General features: G+C 36.8%; 1 protein-coding gene across 5 annotated transcripts in view; it reads right to left on the reverse strand.

Annotated features, from left to right (window-relative positions):
* PAK3 (p21 (RAC1) activated kinase 3) overlaps positions 1–23,048 on the reverse strand; it is a 259,546-nt gene that overhangs the window by 212,273 nt on the left and 24,225 nt on the right. For all 5 annotated transcript variants that reach the window (XM_081125247.1, XM_081125244.1, XM_081125248.1 and 2 more), the window contains exon 2: positions 1,223–1,318. The gene's annotated coding sequence lies outside the window, so the exon portion shown is untranslated. The remainder of the gene's footprint in view (positions 1–1,222; positions 1,319–23,048) is intronic.

Consider the following 23,048-nt stretch of genomic DNA (forward strand, 5'->3'; position numbering starts at 1 on the left):
GGAGTTCAGAGCAGACAGGTCTTACGTTGTTCTGGGAGGTGCATGTGTGCAAGGAGGAAGCCACAAAAAAAGGAAGAAAGGAGTAAAGATGAAGAAGGAGGGGCTTATTCAGGGCCTAGCAAGTGGATCAACTTTTCAGAGCTGAGGCTGTGTGATGGGAAATGGCAAGGCAGTTCTCCTTCCCCTTCTTGCTCCTAAACGCATCACCTGTGCCAGTCAGAGGCTGAGCCTACCATCAAGATTTTTTGTCACTCAGGGCTTGATCTTGGGGTGCCTTGGTCCTCCTAAGGCCTCCAGAAGCTCAAATAGCCTTAATTCCACTCCAAGGGATGACGAGGTATAGATTTTTTAAACTCAGACCATGATGAGTAGGGAGTTGGCAGCCCCTTCTTTAGTTCTTTCTTCAGTGGAAGCAGTCATTGAGCATTTAGAATACTGATAAGATTTGAAAAGAACGAGGAATACAGAGGAGCCAGCACCCAGCACCCAGCACAACATCTCATCAAATCAAGAAAGAAAGGTCATCATGAAACACTACTTGTAGCAGCAAAAGTTTGTCAATGATCTAAATGACCAACAATATGGGATTAATGAGATAAATTATAAAACAACCACAGAAAAGAACACTATGCTGTTGTTTAAAATTATGAAGTAGAACTATATATTCTGACAAGGAAAGATGTTTCCAAAAGATTGTAAGTGAAAAAAGTAGGTGGCAAAATAGTCTCTATAGTATGGTTCCATTTAAATCACAGACTCATATTTATGAATACACAAAATTGTTAACCAAAGTTATCTGGTCGGGTATTGGCACAGAATTACACAGGAACTTTCACTTTCTAATTTGTATATTTTTGCATGCTATTGACATTTACGACAAGCCAATACTACTTTTATAATTGGAAAAACTACAATAGTTTCCATTTTGCAAAATAAAAGGCTCCATCTTACATTATCCTTTATTTATCCTGTCTTTTATAACCATAACATATCTTGGATTCAGCAGTATACCTGAAATTGTTTCTTATAACTTTCTCATGAATGAACTAAGATAAGACAGCAACATATTGACCAGATTCTAACACAAGTCAAATAGATTGGTATTTGATTAAATAACTTTACTCAAGGTATAGGTGGCAATCAGCATAAAATTCTCCAGAGAAAGGCCACAGGGCTTTCCCACTTTTACTAATAACTTAGATGACACATAAAATGTACTTACCACGTCTGAAAATGATTCAAAGCTGACAGAGATATCAGATATACTGAAGAACAAAATTGAGATTCAAAATGAGTTCAGATGGGCTGGAATACTGGGCTAAAATAAAAAAAAAAAATAAGGTGAGCTTTATAAGATAAAGAAAATACAACCTTAATTAAAAATTTAAAAGTATATATTGTAAGGCTAGAATAAGGTAATGATGGCTTGGCAGCAGCTCACATAACAAACAAACCAAAAAAGATCTAGGGATTTGAGATGAACCAAAGGCATAACTTGAACCAAAAGTTTACTGTATCTAATTTATTCAGCTGCTCAAAACAGAGCACAGTTTTGGTTGTATTAATCAAAGTATGGTTTTTAGATCCCACAATACAATTGTTACATTGCAATCTGTGCTATTTCCTCCTGGAGTCTCTTATTCAATTGTAGGCACCACATTTTAAGAGGGTCACTGAGAAAGTGGAGCACCTCCAGAGGAGGGCCATGAGATTGACGGAGGGATGCAAAACCATCCCATAACAAGAGTGGCTCTGGAAGGGACCAGAGACATGTCCTCTGAAAAAGAGTACTTTCAGGGACATATAAGATGCCCACCTGCTTTCAAATCTCAAAAGTGTTTTACTATGGAATGTATACAGTTATTCTGTGTTGCCCAGGTGATAGAACTTGGGCTACTGCTGCCCAGTGGTGGCAAGGAGGCAGATTTTTAGTAAACCTATCTATGAGAAGGTTTTCTGACTTTGAGAGGGTCCTACAAGAGATTGAGCAGGCTGGTAAGGCAGTGAGTATTTTGAGTCAAGGGTCTATGAACAGATAACCCAGTGGCAGAGTTACATTCACTGGGTCCCTTTCAGCTCTAATAGACTGCATCTCTTTCTCCTATTTTCCTTGTGACCAATTCTACTGTGGTGCCTCCTCTGGAACAATGATCCCTCTCTCTGCAGTCTAGAGTGATAAGGACAGTTCTGCAGGAACTGCTAGGACTTTGGCTCTTATTTATTATTGTACAAAGTCTATGGGGGCTAGGAAACCTATCACTTACAGCAGGACTAAATGGCTATGTCATATCATTTGCCCCCTGGATAAGATCCTTCAGTGGGTTCCAATCTCACTCCCTGTAAATGGAAGTCATCACAATGGCCTACAAAACCCCAAACTAGCTGCCCTTGTGACTTCTCTGACCTCCTATCTTATTACCCTTTCCCTCCTTCATTCCACTCCCATTACTCATGTGCTTCTTGGCTGTTTCTTAAATAGCAGGCATGCTCCTAACTTGGGGACTTTGTTCTTGCTGATCTCTCTGCCTGAAATGCTCTTCCCTGAGATGATGCATAGCACCCTCCCTCACCTCCTTCAGGGTTTCACTCAAAGATCATCTTCCCAGTGAGCTCTTCCCTGACCACCCTCTTTAAAATTATTGGCCTTGCAAACTGCTCCACACTCCTCCTCATTTTAGAACTCCTTATCAGCCCATCATTTTTTTTTTTAATCCTCACCCAAGGGTATTTTTTCCATTGTTTTTCAGAGACAATGGAAGCCGGGGGGGGGGGGGGGGGGGGGGGGGGGACGGACGGACGGACATCGGTGTGAGAGAGACAAGAGAGACACTGCACTTGCCCTGACCCAGGCTGGGGATCAAGCCTGCAACTGAGGTATGTGCCCCTGACCCAAATCGAACCTAAGACCATTCAGTCTGTGGGTCGATGCTCTAACCACTGAACAAAACCTGCTAGGGCCTTATCAGCCATCTTAAAGGTTTTCCCCATAGCACTTAATATCATGTAACGTAATATTTTATATATATATTTTTTGTTTTTCTATCTCCCTCTATTGGTCTGTAAGTTCCTTAAATGCAGAGATAATGTCTGTCCTATTATTTGTTGAATCTCAACCCTTGGAACACTGGCTAACACATTTACTGAAGATGACCCAAAGTTGGCAGGGATATCAAATATATTAACCTTTAAAATACGGCATTTAAATTCCATCAGCATTTAAATCCAGCCAGCGGGACCCACTCCTTGCCAGGAACTAAAGTTCCCTTTCATCAGATAAAGGTTAAAGAACAAAACTGATATTCAAATGAGCTCAGATGAACTTGAGTACTGGGTGCTTTGTAAATGTTTAATGGTATGGCCAGTGCATCCCAAATCCATGCCCTTTTCTGCAGTCTTAATTTCCTCAACAAAAGAAATTTCAGATTTAAGAAATGGATTGCAATATGATAACAAGGCATTGTATCTCAGTAGTTAGATTTTGGGTGGTTTGGTTTATGTTTCTCAATTTCCTCAATTTTTTTTGTTATGCAGTCATATTACATTAATGATTACCAGGCCATAATCATTGTAGCAGGTAACGTCTATTGAGTGCTTATCATGTGCCAGGCTTTGTGATTGGCACTTTACTTGGATTAATTCATTTGATCCTCACAATAACCCTTTTCGATTGGCACTACTATTATTCTCATTTTAAAGAACAGAAAACTGAGTAACAAAGAAGTGGTATGCCTTGTTCATGATAACACAATCAGTATCAGGTAGATTCCAAAGCTCGTGTTATTACCCCATGACTTCAGCATAAAATGAAAATTGATGATGATAGCTAACACTTATTTAGTACCAGTCATAGATCAGGCACTATCTTAAATGCTTAGAACACATCACATCATTTAATGCTCAAAAGAGCTATATGAGGTGGGAACAGTTTTTATGACCGTTTTACAGTACTAAGCCCTCCTGTAATGTAATGAACCATATCCACTATCCCATTTGGATTCTCCTTTGGTTTCATGAGAAGCATGCTTTGAGTCTCTCTTTTGTGTTCTAGCCAAGCGAAGAAGCCCAAGAAGTGATCATCTGCCTATCTCTCCTTGAACCCTTCACTCCATACATATTTGGCTTCCGACACATGTGATTTCAGCCCTTGCATGTGTTGTTTTTGTCTAAGATGTCCTTCTTTTCCCTCTGCCAACCCAATCTTACCAACTCTTTCTCAAAGCACAGCTCAAATGCAACCCCCTCCAGAAATCCTTCCATGATCAGCCTTTCCATCACAATCTCTCTCATCATAGTCTATACATTTTGTTCAGTCCTAGTCATCTCTGGCTTTACAGTGTTGACTCTCTTTCCACTCACATGTGTCCCTTCTTTTCAATTAGACTATAGCTCATGGAGGCAGCTAGCTCTTGAGCAGCCTGTCATGCCCTGAAGAAGTGTTATGTCAACTTGCACGTAGTAGGTCCTCAATATTAATTGCTGACATCATAATGATAATATACTCTCAGAGTTTAAAATGTTCTCTTTTGAAAGTGTTCTCATACATATTATCTCATTTTTGCCTCACAGCAACCTGAGAAATAAGAAAGGAAAATCTTATTTTTCTTATTTTTATAGTTAAGGAAATTGAGGGTCAGGGAGGTAAAGTAAGTTATCTCAGATTGTAGATCTTAGAATTAAGCCCAGCCCTCTACTGAGTCCCAGATTCTTTGCATTAGACTGTACCAATTCTACCAAAGGCACCGCTAACTGGGAGAAATGTTAATAATATTCCCATAAAGACCTTGTCTTGATTCTATCTCTGCAGCAAAAGCAATAAAGAGAGCCAAGAGGCAATAACCACTGTTGAGATTGGGAAGGCAGGTAAATTCATACACTTTGTGTTGAGAAGTGCCTGGGGCTTATCAGATGGATGGGGATGACTGTTATGTTCTTTGTGAGGAAGGCACCGGAGAGTGAACTGAATGCTGTCCTCTCCACAGAGTAGATTGTCCATGGAGAAAGTACTTAACCTCTCAATAGAAGACATCAATTAGAGCCTCTCACAGTCTCCAACATTCCACAAATCTGTACAATAGGTCACAAATTGGTGATGCACAGACCAAGTATGGGCCACAGACATATTTTCTTTGGCCCAAATGGTGTTTAAAATATTTTGATCTGGTAACCAAAATTTAAAAATCAGAAGATTTTATATAAATATTTGAATTCCCAAGCTCTCTAGAAATATCAGATCTAGCAATATTAAATATTGGAAGACTACATAAAACTTGATGTCTAATCTTTCTAGAAAAAAAGATATGGACACATGAGGTTATATCTATCATCTCTTTATTATTTAGAATATAGTGTGTTATGTTATGATAAATGCCATGGGGAAAAGATAAAGGTGGGAGATATAAGGAATTCTGAAATGGTAGGAGTAGGAGGATACTGCAAGACCTATACCATAAGCCCTCGGTATCTGCAGATTCCACATCCAAGGACTCAATCAACCATGAATTGAAAATATTCCAAAAAAAATTTGCATTGTTGCTGATATGTACTGTGTAATTAGACCTACTGTGATGGTTGTGTCAGAACTGAACATGTACACAGTATTTTTTTGTCTTTATTCCCTAAACAATACAGTATAACAACTATTTACATAGCATTTACATTGTATTAGGTATTACAAGTAATTTAGAGATAATTTAAAGTAAATGGGGGGAGGTGTGTAGGTTATATGCAAATACTGCATCATTTTATATAAAGGACTTGAGTATCCACAGATTTTGGTATTCATGGGGGATCATGGAACCAATCCCCCACAGATTCCAAGGGGCAACTGTAGTTTACAGAGGGTGGTCTGAGAAGGTCTTGCTGACCTCATCCCACAGGACCATAATGGACTGCATGCAGTCAAGGAATGCTTGTTCCCTTTAGATGGAGCATGTGGATGAAAAGTTTAGGGTTGCTAATATCCTCAATATACCAAGTAAAGAGGAAAAAGATACTGATGTCAGTTGATGTGCATGAAAACATTCTTAAGTTTATTATTTTATTTTACAAAAGCAGCAAAAGAGTCTCAAGTGGTAAAATAAGTAGCAAAGTCTGGGAGAAGAAGAAGAATGAAATGTATGTACAAAGCACTCACTAACCAAGAGCAACTAAACACCCCAATGAACCCTGATGCATTTTCTGTCTAATGGGGTCAATACAATTAGCCTGGAACCTCTAGAAATACCCCCAATTTGCCCTTACATCTCAAGCCAGGGCCATTACACAATATTAAAATTCATTCTAATTAGAGAACAATCAACTCTGTTGACCCAAGCATAGCAGGGGAGAGACAGGGAGAGAGGAGAAATGGGTCTTATCCATTCTCTTACTGGTCATTTTTTCTTGTCTGGACTGGGACTTGACATATTATTTCTCTGGATACTAGTGTCTCCATGACCTACAGTAAGAAATACACTTGACATGCATATAACATATATTACAGAATTATATATATATATATATATATATACACACACACACACACACACACACACACGCACACATGCACATATATATATACATATATATATATATATATATAAACATTTCATGAAGCAATATAAACCTTTACTGTATGCAGCGCACACTATTTTTTAATTGCCTTTTTTACTGTTGGTCACTACCCACTAAAACAGTGATTTCCAACCTTTTTAATCTAATGGCACAAATAAACTAACTACTGAAATTCTGTGACACATCAAAAAGTATATTTTCTCCCAATCTGACAAAAAATAGGTATAATTTTGATTCACTCACACTGGACAGCTATTATTGTATTGACTGCTGTCATTTTTTTATTTGACAATCTAAAGGAAAAGAAGTCAGTGACCCTGAATAAATAGTCACATATTGCTTGTTTTAAAAATTCTTGCTACACACCAGTTGAAAATTGCTGCAATAAATTGATTTCCCAAGCAGTAGGTAATAATTGGCAGCTTGAAAAAATGTTCTAAACCAATGGTTCCCAAATCTGGCCCCACATCAGAATCCTTTACAGTCCTTACTCAGAATTTATCTGGGGTGAAGCCCAAGAATCTATATTTTTTGCCAATAACTAGCCTTGCACAGGCATTAAGCAATCAATTTTCCTCAGCACACAGAAACAATTAACATCAATAATAATAATTATGAAATGCCTACTTCCTTAGTACTGCTGGCATAAAAGCATTCCATTCATTATTCCACTTAAATCCTCACAACAACCCCACTTTATAAATGAGGAAACTGAGGCTTAGAGAAATTCAATAAGCTGATGAAAGACAAACACAGAGAGGTTAAGGACCTATGTGGGGCTGTGATTCATGACGGGTCTGTTCCTACCCTTACAGACCTCTTACCCTCTCTTTTTTATAGTTCCAGAGACCTTGGACCTGTCTTTGAATGCTTTATGCCAATTTAAATTTTGCGTTAGGCACCAAGATGGTCCAACTACCAGAGGGAAGGAGAAGGCATAAAATAACAATAATACTTTTCCCTTAAATTGAGTGTAACTATTTTCAAAGCATATGTGTGTCTATTTTCTCCACATTTATACCTTTCAGCTACCCTGTGAGGCAGGAGAGGCAGATAAAAATGAGAGACTCAAAAAGGGCAAGTGACTTACCCAAGGCCTCACAGCAGGTTCATAGCCAAGCTGCACCACTCTGATTCCCTCAGGCAGAGTCTAGTACTGCACTTGGGCTGGTTTTCTCCAGAGTCTCCAGCTCCATCCAATTTCAAGTCTATCTTCCTTTAAGGGAGAAGAGGAAGAGATGGCTTGCTTTCTGCCTCTCTCCCTAAAAGATTTACCATCTAGTTCTGAAGTGAGCACTCTCTGTATACACATTGCCTGAAGGGCAGGTTGCCCTGAACCTCCTACACAGGGCCGTGCTAAGGACTGGCTACATTTCTATTTTTGCCCTGCAATTTGTATAAAGCTCTTCACTGTGTTTCAACAAAAAATAATGGATTCCATGACTAGAGGAAAAGGCCCCATCCTTCCCACAGAGATTAAATGTCACAAGCCACTAGCAGGAGAAGCAATATTTGGAAGTCTCTGCGGAGCAAAATGTTGTTGAGAGCCCACAGAAAAACTATGTGGTGGGTTGGGCCAATCTTTGCAATAACAGAAAGTGGCTGCATGGATGAATGATTCCCATTTAGCCTCCTCAGCTGAGGTCTTCCCTCTGTCGAGAACATCCCTCACTTTCTGCCAGAGAGAGGGCTGTTTGCAATGTGTATATATTTATGTGACAAGTGACTAGCTATTAATCAAACACTGTATTGATTCTAAAATTTTTCTTCACCCCTTCCCCTTCACAATGCAGGTCATTCTGTCAACACCCTTCTCTTAGCCTCAGCCTTCTCATTTATAAAGTAAATGGGTTGAACCAAATGGTCTGTTAAGTTCTTTCTCTACTTCTAGGATTCTGATAAAATATGTGGGAAAGCCCCATGTATATCCCACAAATTTGTGATTCAGGCTCTGAGCATGAAGGGGCAAATTGACTTCAAATTGTGTTTTAATAGTCATTTTTTGTTAAAAAGGGCCAAGAAAATGAGATAAAGGGAAAAAGTCTGTTATGCCAAGAGCATGCTAATATCTTAGCAATAAGGATTACTCTGCCTTCTCCCTGTCATGCTTTATTTTTCATTCTCTTTAGGCATAGTCAGGGAAGCAAAACATGGCCTAGTCACTACTTCTTCCCTGTGACAATTTCTCTTCTTATGTGAAGATAGTGGGTGCAATCTAGCCCTGTAATTGTAGAAGTTTCAACCCCATGAAGCTTCAAGTTAATGGCATTCTCACCTCAGTGGAGGCACTCCACTTGATGTCAAGAAAATTGGAAGAGGTGTTAAATTTGCTTTGTGACTATAACTCCCTTTCAGTTTCATGAGGCTCACTTAGGATTTGATGATTTTTTTAGATTTCGATATCAAGAAAGCACAAAATATCTCAGCTGTTTAATTTGTCTTGTCAATTACCAAGGTGGTTCCTTTCCCATGGGGACACTAACTAGATCTGCACTCAGTGTTGCTTGCCAATATAACATGTGCACCTCTCCTAACTGATTTCCAGGACTAGGTTCAAGACAGTGAAGTTGCACAGGGGAACCACTCCCAGGGCATTTCAAAACAGGAACTAGAGGAAATGGGAGTATTGTCACTCTTCCACAGTACAGCAGAGAGAGTCAAGTCAAACCACCTGCATTTGAATCCAAGTTACTGAATCTCTTGTGTCTCAGTTTACTCATAGTCAAATGGGAATAAAATTAAGGCTATATATACCTCACAAGGTTCCTGTAGAGATGAAAGGAGTAAAGTGACTAGAGCAATTAGCACAGCACATTCTAACATCTCGATAACTGCTTATTATGCTGGCCCAACAGGTCTTTCAGCTCACTAATGTTTACAGCCTACATTTTTCTGGCCATCTCATTTCACCAGAGGATCTGAAAGAACACTACAGAGGGGGCTGAACAAAGATTCATCTTAGAGCCATTCAGGTGGGTTGATATTGCCCATTTTTTCTGTTCATTTATTTATTCACTTAGCAAATATTTATTGACAGCCTGTTACATGGCAGGCACTACACTAGGTGATGAAGAGATGATAGAGAGTGAACAAGACAAAGTCTTTACTTAATAGAATTAACACACTAGAAGTCAAGGGAGGTTGCAGATAGGAAAGAAATACAATGAATGAATAGCTTCAGGGCAGAAAGTGTCGCTGGGGTTGGAGGAGGGGCATGACAGAGGATGGTATGAGATGAGGCTGCAGAGGAAGTCAGCGGCCAGATCATTCAAGCCTTGTAGACCTGGTAAGAAATTTTGCCTTCACCTTAAAACCATTGGGAAATAAATGGAAGACTTTAAGCAAAGGATTAATATGGGGAGGGGGCAGCAAAAGTAGGTTTACAGTTGTTCGTGTGGAAAAAGACATACAGATTATGATTATTACAATATCTTTATTAACTCTCTGTTTCATGTACTCACAACTGTAAACCTAATTTTGCTGACCCCTATATACTCAATTTTTTATAAAGTTCTTGCGGACCATTGTATGGAGCTAAGATTGTTGGAGGCAGCGCTGCTGATACACTGTCCTTGAGTGGATTACAAAAAAGACACTTCTTCCTCAAGTTGAAAATGAACAAAAATAGGTTAGTCTTTTAATGTACAACTAAACAACTTTAAGCCCTGCCCAAGGGAGTTTTCTAGGGTCCTGGCAGGCAGCAGCCTTGGTTGTGTGTATCTTTGTTACTTACACTTAAGCATTTCTTGTTACTGGAATACATGTACCATCAGCAGCACTTTTCACCCCATTGTTCCCCATTGTCCACCCCATTATCCCCTCAGGTAAGGCAACTGTGGGTGAGAAGGACAGGACTTTAGTCTGTGAGAACAATGGGTGGTGAGTGAGAGAAGTGAACTAAGAACACCCAGGGCTTGGGTGAGACAGAGCCCATTCATTTGTGCCACTGAATGTGTGCATTTATGTGGATGTATATGTGTGCATGTTTGCTCTCCAGAGTCTGTAAGAGATCATGTGTACTAGTACAGGTTTATGAAGGAGCAGGGTCTCTTCCTCTGCTCACAGACTTGGAGCCAAGAAGCCCAGAATGTCTGCACCAATCTGCATGGTCTTATGTAAGTGATAAAAATGGCACACCTAGAGCTATGGTACCTTTGTGTAATATACAACCTGAACATCCAAGGGTGGTAGCCCTGGCTGCCAAGAGTCAAAGCAAGTAGACCAGTTAGGAGGCTGTTGCAGTGGTCCAGAAGAGGGATGATGGTAGCTCACAGTAGGTAATAGCTGAGGAGGTGGCGAGAAGTGGGAACATTCAGGATATTTTTTGAAGGTAGATCAATAGAATTTGCTGATGGCTAAGATATGATGTGTAAGGGACCAAGAGGGGCTCAGGGTAATAACTATGAGTTTGACTTAAACAACCAGTTGAGTGGTAGTGCCATTTACTAAGTGAGATTGATGGGAAGAGGAACATTGTAGGAGAAAAATCACAAGTCCTGCTTTGGGCAGTTTGCATTGACTCCAGCTGCCCATCTAAGCCACAGATCTATTAGGCTCTGTATCTTAAGTTCCTTCGTACTGAGGATCTCAAGCACAAGCTACCTCTGGAATATTTGTAATCCCTGATACTTATCTTTCCTTCAGCAGGTTTTTTTTTCTGTGCCTTTTTTGGCCCAAGATGAAATAATGATTTCAGGTTTGTTTTTTTCTGGTTTTTTTTTGTTGTTGTTGTTTGATACTGATACCTCTCAATCATTCAATCTCAACCTCTCTCTCACCATTTCCAAATGTCCCTTTCTTTTCTTAAATTTTTTTTTAATTTATTCCCCAGCAATTTTTTTCCAATTTCAGTTTACATTTAATATTATTTTGTATTAGTTTCAGATGTACAGCATAGTGGTTAGACAAGCATATACTTTATCTAATGTTCCCCTTGATATTTCCAGTAACCACTTGGCACCATACATAGTCAAATGTCCCTTTCTGAGACTGCTTTCTGTCAAAACCCAAAAACCTTCCTATTTGGAGAATATGCCTTCATTCGACAGGGATAGTCTGTCTGCCAAAGCCAAGCAGCTCAGAACTCCATCACAGCACCCAAACCCTCTCCCCAGTACAAGAAAAAGGTGCCTGGAGCATGGGGCAGAGCCAAGTGACCTGAGAAAATGAGCCAAGCACTAAAAAATGAAAGAAAGTTTTGCTGACTAGGAGGGAAAAAGAATTAATCAGGGAATCTGAGGGTCATTGTCATCTCTTTGATTGCATTAACATCTAATAGCAGAAGACTATAGATTGATTAGTGCTACAGTGTGAGTGGGGGATGGGGGAAATTAAACTAGAAGTGTAGTGCTCAGAGCTGCATTTTCCATAGGAAGAATCAATGGCAGCAGGTGAAACCAGATCTCCTCATTCTTGGGCTGGGTACATTCCCTTAGAACCCATTTCCTTCCTAGACATATATCAGACGATCTAGGCACCTTTCATAAATATAAATTGTCCTCTTGCATACTGTGCTTATCCTTCACCTTAGATTATGCTATCCTTCTCCTTCAAGTATCTCTTTCCTTTGATGGCCATGGGAAGGCTCCTGAGGGATGAATCACTCCTGGTGATCCAGGTAAGTCTTTGGGGACTGCCCTTGCTCTGTCAAACCCAGCTCTGACTCTCACTTCCTAAAGGTTCTTGCACCTTACTCTTAATTTGCTCATACTTTCAGAAGAGGAAAAGAGTCCACCATTTTAAGTGACAGGTTGTAAACTTGCCCTTCATAAGAAAAAGACACCATGCTGGTAGCCTTGCCACTGTTGGGGAGGAAAAAAATTTTCCTCTACCTTCTACCTTTCTAGGTTTTGTGTGTGTGTGTGTGTTTTCTTTTCTTTTCTTTTGGGTTAGTCTAAAACAGGAGAAAAACAAACAAATTTAATTTTGTATGTAGAGAAAACAAAATATGAGGCTCAAAGAAGTAACCCAAGCAGGCAGCTTTTCTAGTTTATAGACAAATAAATAATTATTTGTGAAGACTGGACAAAATAAAGGGGTTTTTACTCTAAGTAGCAAATTAAAGAAGAAATAATAAAGTTTGTTTATACAGCTTTCTTTGCCTTGAATTCCCTTTCTTTGGTGATAAGAATGCCATCTATCCTCTTGGTATAGGAAGGATACCTTCACATGGGAAATTTATTTCCTGCTTTCAGGGAGACAAAAGAGGGTCAGACTATTCTTCTTGCACTGGACATTTCTCAAGTAACTTTAAGCAAAATAATCGATATGCCAAAGAGGCATATATTGAGGCAACCTTCCCTGAACTCCATCACCTCATTCCATCCAGCAAAATATAGTGACTTGAACTACATGGGGCCTTTTGGGAGAAAGCTACCTAATGCAGACAAGCATATGAAAAAAATATCAATCAATAACAATCATATCCCCACAATTTCTTCAGCTCCAACTATGTGCCAAGCAATGGACTAAGTGCTTTATATAGATATCTCATCCAGTCCTCACAACAAGTCAGGTATGATTGGTATCACCATTTCATATCTGGAAAAAACTAAAGCTCAGAGACATTGAGGGACTTGTTTAAGGTCACACAAATAGAACAAAGCCAGGATTTTAAGCCTAGAACTGTCTGATTTCAGAGCAAGTACTCATAATTGGCTGAGTGTGCAGTGGTGGACTCAGGAACATTCCTTTATTTTCAGCTTCTTTCTTCCCTTTACAACAGATGCTTCCAAAACCATTGCAATGACTCCCAAGTCTCTGGCTCCAGACTTTACCTCTCTATTCAGTTTCAATCCTTAAACAACTCCCTTCTACTAGATGGTTCCTTTCCATTCATGTCCCCTATTCACTCAAACTTAACATATCTAAATCGTATGTTTTTTTCCTCCCAACCAGTTCTCCCTTTAGATTTGCCTTTCTGTCAATATTATCCTAACTTTCAGGCTCTTAACTTCAGAATTATCCCCAACTCTTCTCTCTGACCACGTCTAGTCAAGCACCAAAAAGTGGTGATTTTCTTCCATTTCAAATGCTTCTTACAGACATTTTGTCTTGCTTAACACACACACACAAATTTATTATCTTACAATTCCCATGGTTCAGAAGTCCAGGCACAGTAAGCCTGAATCTTCTGCTCAGGGTCTCACTAGGCTGAAATGAAGGTATCAGCCAGAGTTGTGATTCTCATCTGAAGATCTATTAATATGAAGTATAAGGGTATATATAAAGAATTTCCATATACTCATCACTCAGATCCTCCAAATGTTAACATTTTACATTTGCTTTATCCTTTTCTCTTTCTGTACATATTTATATATACAAATGTATTCAATTTTTTTTCTGAACCATTTGAGAGTAAGTTGCAGACATGTTTCTTTATCCCTAAATAATTTAGTTATTATGTGCTTTTAGTACCCTTTCATTTGAAATAGTTTCACAGTCTTTCTTGTTTCTCATGACTTTGACATTTTTTAAGAAGACACCTACCTCTGATTTTTGATACACTTTACCTTACAGTGAACAGAAGAGCAGAATATTCCATGACTTCCTAACTATAAAATCAAAGAATATGGAAGGAGCCCGGCCGGGCGTGGCTCAGCCATTGAGCGTCGACCTAGGATCCAGTTGATCAGGGTTTGATTCCCTGTCATGCCCGGGTTGTGGGCTCGATCAATGACTCTCTCATCATTGATGTTTCTATCTCTCTCTCTCCCTCTCCTTTCTTCTCTCTGAAATCAATAAAGATATATTAAAAAAAAAAAAAAAGAATATGGAAGGAACCTGAAAATGAACTACTCCACTGGGTTCCAAACTGTTTTCATGCACTCTTCAAAATTTTGGCCATATAACTTATTCAACATTTTTCTTTAAATTAGTTTACTTTTTAAACTTAATTACTGTGGTAGGCAAAATTCTAAACATGACCCCCAATGACAGTTGCTTTTGTATAATCCCCTCCCCTCTGTGTGTGGGTGGAACTTATCAATATGTTGAGAAATCACCCCAATGATTAAATTATATTATATGGCAAAACAGAGATTTTCTGGATGTGTTTAATCTAATCACACAAACCCTTTAATAGCAGAGAGTTTTCTCTGGCTAGTAAGCAGAAAAGGAAATCAGAGGGATTTGAAGCATGAAAAGGATTTGAAATGCCAGGTTGGCAGGTCACTGACTTTGAAGAGGGAGGGGGTCGTGTAAGAAAGAATGTAGGTGAATTCTAGAAACAGAGAGCGACCTCTGGCTGACAACTGACAAGGAAATGGGACTTCAGTCATAAGCCCCCAAGAAACTGAATTCTGCCAAAAACCTGAATGGGCTTGGAAGTAGATTCATCCATGGAACCTACAGATCAGAGTCCAGCTTAGCTGACATAGATGGAAAACCCTTTCAAGTCTATCAGGATTTTAAATCTACAGAACACAATGAAAATGAAAATACAACAGGCTACATTGAAAATCTAATGTATCAACAGGTGATATAAAAAATGATGTTATTATTTTCCTGATGAAGGAAAGCATTTGACAAAATCCAACACCCATCATGATTTTTTTTTTAAAGTCTCATAAAATTAGAAATAGAGAAGAAATTCCTCAACTTGATAAAAAAAATCTTAAAAACCCACACCCAAAAACAAACAAATAAAACCCTCACAGCTAGTAAATTGAACCAAACAATATCTAAAAATGATTATATACCATGATCAATTGGAATATATTCCAGGAGTACAGAGTTGGCGTGACATTCAAAAGTCAATTAATGCAATATAACCCTTCAATAGAATAAAGGACAAAACCATATGTTCATTTCAAGAGACACAGAAAAAAAGATTTGGCAAAATGTAACACCCCTTCATCATAACACACTCAACAATCCATGAATGGAAAGGAACTTCAATCTACTAAAGAATATCTATGAAAAACCCACAGTTAACATCATATTTAATTGTGAAAAACTAAAAGCTTCTCCCCTAAGATCAGGAACAAAACAAGGATGTGTCTGCTTTTGCCATTTCTATTCAACATTGTACTGGGGGTTCTAGTCAAAATTACTAAGCAAGAAAATGAAATGAAAGGTGTCTCAATTGGAAAGGAAGAAGTGAAATGAAATCTAATCAGAGATGCCATGATCTGTATCTATAAAATCCTAACTAATCCACTGAAAAACACAACTAATAAATTGAGAAAGGTTTTAAGATACAAGATCAATGTACAAAATATAAATTTTATTTCTACTCAGTAGCAATATGCAAACCAAAATTAAAATTAAGAAAGAGATTCCATTTACAATAGCAAAAAAAAAGAAAAAAGAAAAAAGAAAAATACTTAAGAATAAATTTAACAGAATAGTATAAAACTTATCATTGGAACAATACAAAGCATTGTTCAGATGATCAAATAATGGTGTATTAAAGCAGACCTAAATAAATGAAAAAAATAACCCTAAACAAATGGAAAGACATCCATGTTCATAGATTAGGAGACATCTATATCTATATTATATCTATATTTCTACATATACAGACATTTATATATATAGATATATACATATAGAACAATGAAATACAAGTAAGAGTCCAGAAATAAACTCTCACTTTTATAGTCAATTGATTTTTTCATAAGCTTGCCAAGAAATTTCAGTAGAGAAAGAAGAGTCTTCTCAACAAATGGTGCTGGGAAAACTGTATATCCACATGCAAAAAAAATAAAGTTGGACTCCTATCTCATACCATATAAAAAATTACCAGAAATGGGCCAAAGATGTAAATGTAAGAGCTAAAAGTATAACACTCTTAGAAAAAAAGATACGTATGAATCTTAGTGACCTTGTATTATGCAATGGTTTCTTAGATATAACACAAAAGCACAAAGGAAAAAAGAAAGTATAAATAAACCGGAGATCATTAAAATTAAAATTTTTGTACTACAAAGGACAACATCAAAAAAGTAAAAAGGCAATCCACAGAACGGGAAAAAATATTTACAAACCATATATCTGATAAGAGACTTACATCTAGAGTATATAAAGATCACTTTCTCAAGTATTAAAAAGATAACCATGAAATCCAAGAAGTGCAAACAATTCAAAAGTTCATTAACTGATAAATGGATAAAAAATTATGATGTGAACATACAATGGCATATGATTCAGCAATAAAAATAAATGAAGTAGTGATACATGCTACAACATACACGAATATTGAAAAATTATGCCAAGTGAAAGAAGTAATATTCAAAGACAACATATTATATCATTTCATTTATATGAAACATCCAAAATAGACAAATCTATAGACAGAATATAGACTAGTGTTTGCCAAGGGCTTAGAAAGATGGGGTGATTGGGTGGTGACAGCTAAAGGGTGTGTGATTTATTATTTATTTATTTATTTTTAATTTTTTTAATCCTCACCAAACTAACTGAGTTACTTGGCCAGAGCTCTCTTTTTACCTTTTAATTACAGTTTACATTCAATATCATTTTGTATTGGTTTTAGGTGTACAGCATAGTGGTTAGACAATCATATCATCCTGATATTTCCAGTACCCACTTGGCACCATACATAGTTATGACAATATTTTTGACTATATTTCCTTATTCTGTACTTTACATCCTCATGACTATTTTGTAACTACCAATTTGTATTTAATCCCTTCATCTTTTTCACCCAGTCCCCAAAACCCCCTTTGATCTAGCGATTCTCAGTTTTTCTTCTGTATCTATGAGACTGTTTTTTTGTTTGTTCATTTATTTTGTTGATTAGATTCCACATATAAGTGAAATCACATGGTACTTGTCTTCCTCCTTCTAACTTATGCCACTTAGCATAATGCTCTCTAGATCCAAATGGTAAGATTTGGTAATGCAAATGGTAAGATTTCATTCTTTTTTATAGTTGAGTAATATTACATTGTATATATGTACCACTTGTTTATATACTTGTCTATTTGATGGGCACTTGGGTTGCTTCCATCTCTTGGCTATTGTAAATAATGCTGCAATGAACATAGGGGTGCATATATTCTTTCAAATAAGTGTTTTGGGATCTCTGAATATATGCCCAGAAATGGAATCACTGGCTCGTAAGGCAGTTCCATTTTTATTTTTTTGAGGAAGCTCCATACTCTTCTCTCTCTTCTCTTCCCTTCCCTTCCCTTCCCTTCCCTTCCCTTCCCTTCCCTTCCCTTCCCTTCCCTTCCCTTCCCTTCCCTTCCCTTCCCTTCCCTTCCCTTCCCTTCCCTTCCCTCCCCTCCCCTCCCCTCCCCTCCCCTCCCCTCCCCTTCCCTCTCCTCTTCTTCACTTTGCTTTTTTAAATATGTCATTATTGATTTCAGAGAGAGGAAGGGAGAGGGAGAGATAGAAACATCAATGATGAGAGAGTCATTGATTGGCTGCCTCCTTCACGCCCCCTACTGAGGACTGAGGATTTTTATGGTTTGGAGTCTAATGTTTAAGTCTTTAATCCATTTTGGTTTTATTCTTGTATATGATGTAAGAAGGTCATCTACTTTCATTTTTTGCATGCATCTGTCCAATTTTCCCAATACTGTTTTTAATAGAATGTTTTTAAAATTTTTCTTTTTTAAATACAGTTTACATTTAATATTATTTGGCATGGAGGGAGGTAGAACACTGTATAGCAGGGATAACTGGTGATGGAAGGAGAATTGAGTTGGGGTGGTGAGCATGCAATACAATATACAGATGATGTATTATAGAATTGTACACTTGAGACATTTGTAATTTTATTAACCAATGTCACCACAATAAATTCAATAAAAATATTATTTTGTATTAGTTTCAGGTGTACAGCGTAATAGTTAAACATTCATATACTTTACAAAGTGTTCCTCTTGATATTTTCAGTACCCAGCTGGCCCCATACATAGTAGCCTGCTTTTACCCCATTATATGTTCTTGCCTCCTTTGTCAAACATTAATGGACAATATATGTGTGGGTTTATTTCTGGGCTTTGTATTCTGTTCCATTCATCTATGTGTTTGGTTTTTTGCCAATACCATGTTGTTTTGATTATTATAGCCTTGTAGTATAGTTTGATATCAGGTAGCATGATTCCTCCAACTTTGTTCTTTTCAAGATTGCTCTGGCTATGTGGGGGTTTTTTGTGGTACCACATGAATGTTGGGGTTATTTGTTCTAGTTGTTTGAAAAATACCATTGGTATTTTGATAGTAATTGCATTGAATCTATAGATTGTTTTAGGTAGTATGGAATTTTAATGATGTTAATTCTTCCTATCCATGAACATGGTATAAGCTTCCATTTATTTGCATCTTCTTCAATTTCTTCAGTTTTTTATAATTTTCTGAATATAGATCTTTTACCTCCTTGGTCAAAATTTTTTTTAGGTTTTTTATTTTTTCGATGCAATTGTAAATGGGATTGTTTTCTTAGTTTCCCTTTCTGATAGTTCATTATTGGTGTATAAAAATGCAACCGATTCCTGAAAGTTTATTTTGTATTCTTCAAATTTACTGAATTCATTTATCAGTTCTAGTAGTTTTTTAGTGGAATCTTTAGGGTTCTCTATATACCCCAAAGTATATAGAGTATCATGTCATCTGAAAATAATGACAGTTTTCATTCTTCCTTTCCAATCTGGATACATTTTATTTATTTTTTTGTCTGATTGTTTTGGCTAAGACTTCCAGTACTATGTTGAATAAGAGTGGTGAAAGTAGACATCCCTGTCTTGTTCCTGATCTTAAGGAAAACAGCTTTATTTTTTGCCCCTTGACTATGGTGGTGGCTGTGGGTTTATCATATGTGGTCTTTATTATGTTGAACTATGTTCCCTCTATTCCCACTTTGTGAAGAGATATTTATCATAAATGGGTGCTGGATTTTGTCAATTGCTTTTCTGCATCTATTAATATGATCATATCATTTTTATAATTCAATTTGTTACTATGGCATATCACATTAATTAATTTGCAGATATAGTACCAGCTTTGTCACCCAGGAATAAATCCCACTTGATCATAGTGTATGAGTTTTAATATATTTTTGGATCTAGTTTGCTGCCATCTTGGATCTCAGTGTATTTTTTTCTTTTGGCAATAATGAAAATATTCTAAAATTTATTGTGCTAACAGATGCAAATTTATGTGAATATACTAAAAACCATGGAATTGTACACTTTAATTGGCTGAATTATATGTCATGTGGATTATATCACAACAAAGCTGATAAAAAAAATAAAGCTAAAGCTAACATCAGACTTAACAATGAAACACTAAATATTTCTTTGTCTATATTGAAAAAAATGCAAGGATTTTTATTCTCAGCACTGGTGTTAACCACAATAATACCCAGCACAACAAGACAAGAAAGGAAAAAAAAATGCTTACAGATCAGAAAAGAAGAAAGAAAATCATCTCCATTTGCAAATGATACAGTCATCTACATAGAAAATATAAAAGAATCTGTAGTAAATGTTCCTTGATCTAATAATGAAGTTTAGTAAAGTTGCAAAATGCAATATCATCATGCAAAAAACAATTGTATTTCTATATATTAGCAATGAACATATGAAAATCAAAATTAAAAATTCAATGTCATTTACAATCATTCAAAAAAATTGAAGGCTCATAGGTTTAAATTTAACAATACCTGTATAGGATTTACATGCTAAGACTTATTTTAAAAACAACAATGAAAGAAATCAAGCATCTAAATAAATGGATAGATTGGGAAACTCAATATAGTAAAAGTGTCAATTCTTTTAAAATTTACATACACATTTAATGTGATTCTTATCAAAATCCCAGCAAGATTATTGTTACTTTAGGTCATATTATTCTGCAATATATTTCAAAAGACAACTTAAAATAGTTAAACAGTTTTGAAAAAGATAAATAAAGTACGAGCAATTGCTTTATCCAATATTAAGGCTTACTAAATAACTACAGTAATCAAGAGAGCATCATGTTATTAGAGGGATTGACAAAGAGATCAATGAAACAGAATACATAGCCCAGAAATAGACCCCCGCAAATATGTCAACTAATTTTTGACAAAGGGTCAAAAACTATTCAATGAAAGAAACAGCCTGTTCAACAAATTATAATGAAGCAATTTGACATCCACAGGCAAAACAAAACTATTTTGATCTAAACCTCATACCTTATACCAAAATTAACTCAAAATAGATCATAGATTTAAATATAAAACTACACATATGTAGTTTAATAAACTATGTATAGCTACAGAAGGCTTTTTAGGAAAACGTAAGAGAGAATATTATGGACCCAGGGCTTAGTGAGGAGTTTAAGCATGACATCAAAAAAAAAAAAATAGTAAAGAAAAAGAAAAGGAAAGAAGAAAAGAAAAAAGAAAAACAATCCCACCCAGCCGGTGTGGCTCAGTGGATTGAGCGTAGTCCCATGCACCAAGAGGTCACCAGTTCAATTCCTGATCAGGGCACATGCCCAGGTTGTGGGCTCAATCCCCAGTAGGGAGCATGTAGGGGGAAGCTGATTGCTGTTTCTCTCTCATCGATGTTTCTATCTCTCTCTCTCTAAAAATCAATGAAAACATATTTTTAAAAAACCAACAACCCATAAAAGAAAAATCAATAATTAGACCTCATAAAATTTAAAAACTTTGCTCTATGAGGACTCTATTAAAAGAGTAGAAAGACAAGTTAGTGCTGAGAGAAAATATTTGCAAACCATGTATCTCACAAAAACTAGTACATACAATATATAAGGAACTCTCAATAGTCAACAGTAAAAAACTCAAAATGCAATTAGAAAATGGGCCCAAGACATCAATATACATTTCATTGAAGAGAATATTTAGATAGGAAATAAGCACATGAAAACTTAATCAATATCATTAGCCATTAGGAAAATACAAATTAAAATTACAAGATATCACCACACACCTGTGAGATTGGTTAAAGTAAAAAATTAGTGACAACACCAAATATTTCCAAGGATGTAGAGAAACTGAGTCACTCATATGTTCCTTGTGAAAATGAAAAATGGTACAGCCACTCTAGAAAAGAGTTTTGCAGTTTTTTATAAAACAAACATGTACTTACCTTATGACTCAGCAATCACACTCCTGGAATGTTATCCTAGAGATGAAAATTTCTGTCTACACAAAAACATGTACACAATTGTTTATAGCAGATTTATTTTTAATAGCCCTAAACTGGACACAACAAAATTGTCCTTCAATTAATCAATGGTTAAACAGACTCTGGTCTATCCACACCATGAAATATTACTCAGCATTAAAAATGAATGAATTATTAATGTATCGAAAACTTGGATGGATCTCTAAGGCATTATGATGAATAAAAAAAAAAAAAGCCAATCTCAAAAGGTTACATATTATATTATTCTATTTATATAACATATTTGAAATGGCAAAATTATAGAGATGGGAAATAGATTAGTAGTTGCCAGGGGTTAGGGATGATGGGGAGAGGAAAGTGGGTGTGATTATTTAGGGGCAGTAAGAGGGAGATCTTTGTGGTAATGGAATACAGTGGTCCCGTGGTATTTGCTGGGGATTGGTTCCATGGATACCAAAATCCACAGATGCTCAAATCCCTTGTATAAAATGGCATAGTATTTGCATGTAACCTATGCACATCCTCTTGTACATTTAAAATCATCTCTAAATTACTTATCATACCTAATACAATGTAAGTTGTTGTTACACTGTATTATTTAGGGAATAATGACAAGAAAAAATCAGTATGTATTAAGTACAGACACAACCATTGTAAGCTTAACTACATAAGTACATGTCAACAACATTGTAGCTTTTCTAAAAAGTATTTTTCATCCATAGTTGGTTGAATCTGCAGGTGCAGAACCCACAGATATGGAAGGGTGTAGTTCTGTATTTTGACTGTCTTATTGGATACATAAACCCACACGTGATCAATCTGCATAGAAGTATACACACATTGTGCCAAAGTCTATTTCCTGGTTTGATATTTTACAATGGTTATGTAAGATGTAACCACTGTGGGAAACTGGGTGAAGGGTACACAGGACCCTTCAGTAAGATCTTTACAACTTCCTGTGAATTTATAACTATTTCAAATAAAAAGTCGAAATTGTGCCAGGCCGGGCATGGCTCAGCGGTTGAGAGTTGACCTAGGATCCAGGCGATCAGGGTTCGATTCCCGGTCAGGGCACATGCCCGGGTTGCGGGCTCGATCAATGACTCTCTCATCATTGATGTTTCTATCTCTGTATCTCCCTCTCCCTTCCTCTCTCTGAAATCAATAAAGATATATTTAAAAAAAAAAAAGTCGAAATTGTGGCCCACATATTAATATTGCTTGGCCTGTAGTGTCTTGACAAAAAGAAATTGTTGAAAGTTTTCATATAAATATTTGGAATTTTATCTTCTCTTGAAAAGTCCTAAGACATGGAAACCCTGGTCCCACATTCTCAGGCTTCCCACTGCTCTTTTACATGGGAAATGTTCCTTCTAGCCATCACAG

The sequence above is a fragment of the Miniopterus schreibersii genome (assembly GCF_964146895.1).
Source record: "Miniopterus schreibersii genome assembly, chromosome: X".
In the NCBI taxonomy this organism is placed as follows: Eukaryota; Metazoa; Chordata; class Mammalia; order Chiroptera; family Miniopteridae; genus Miniopterus; species Miniopterus schreibersii.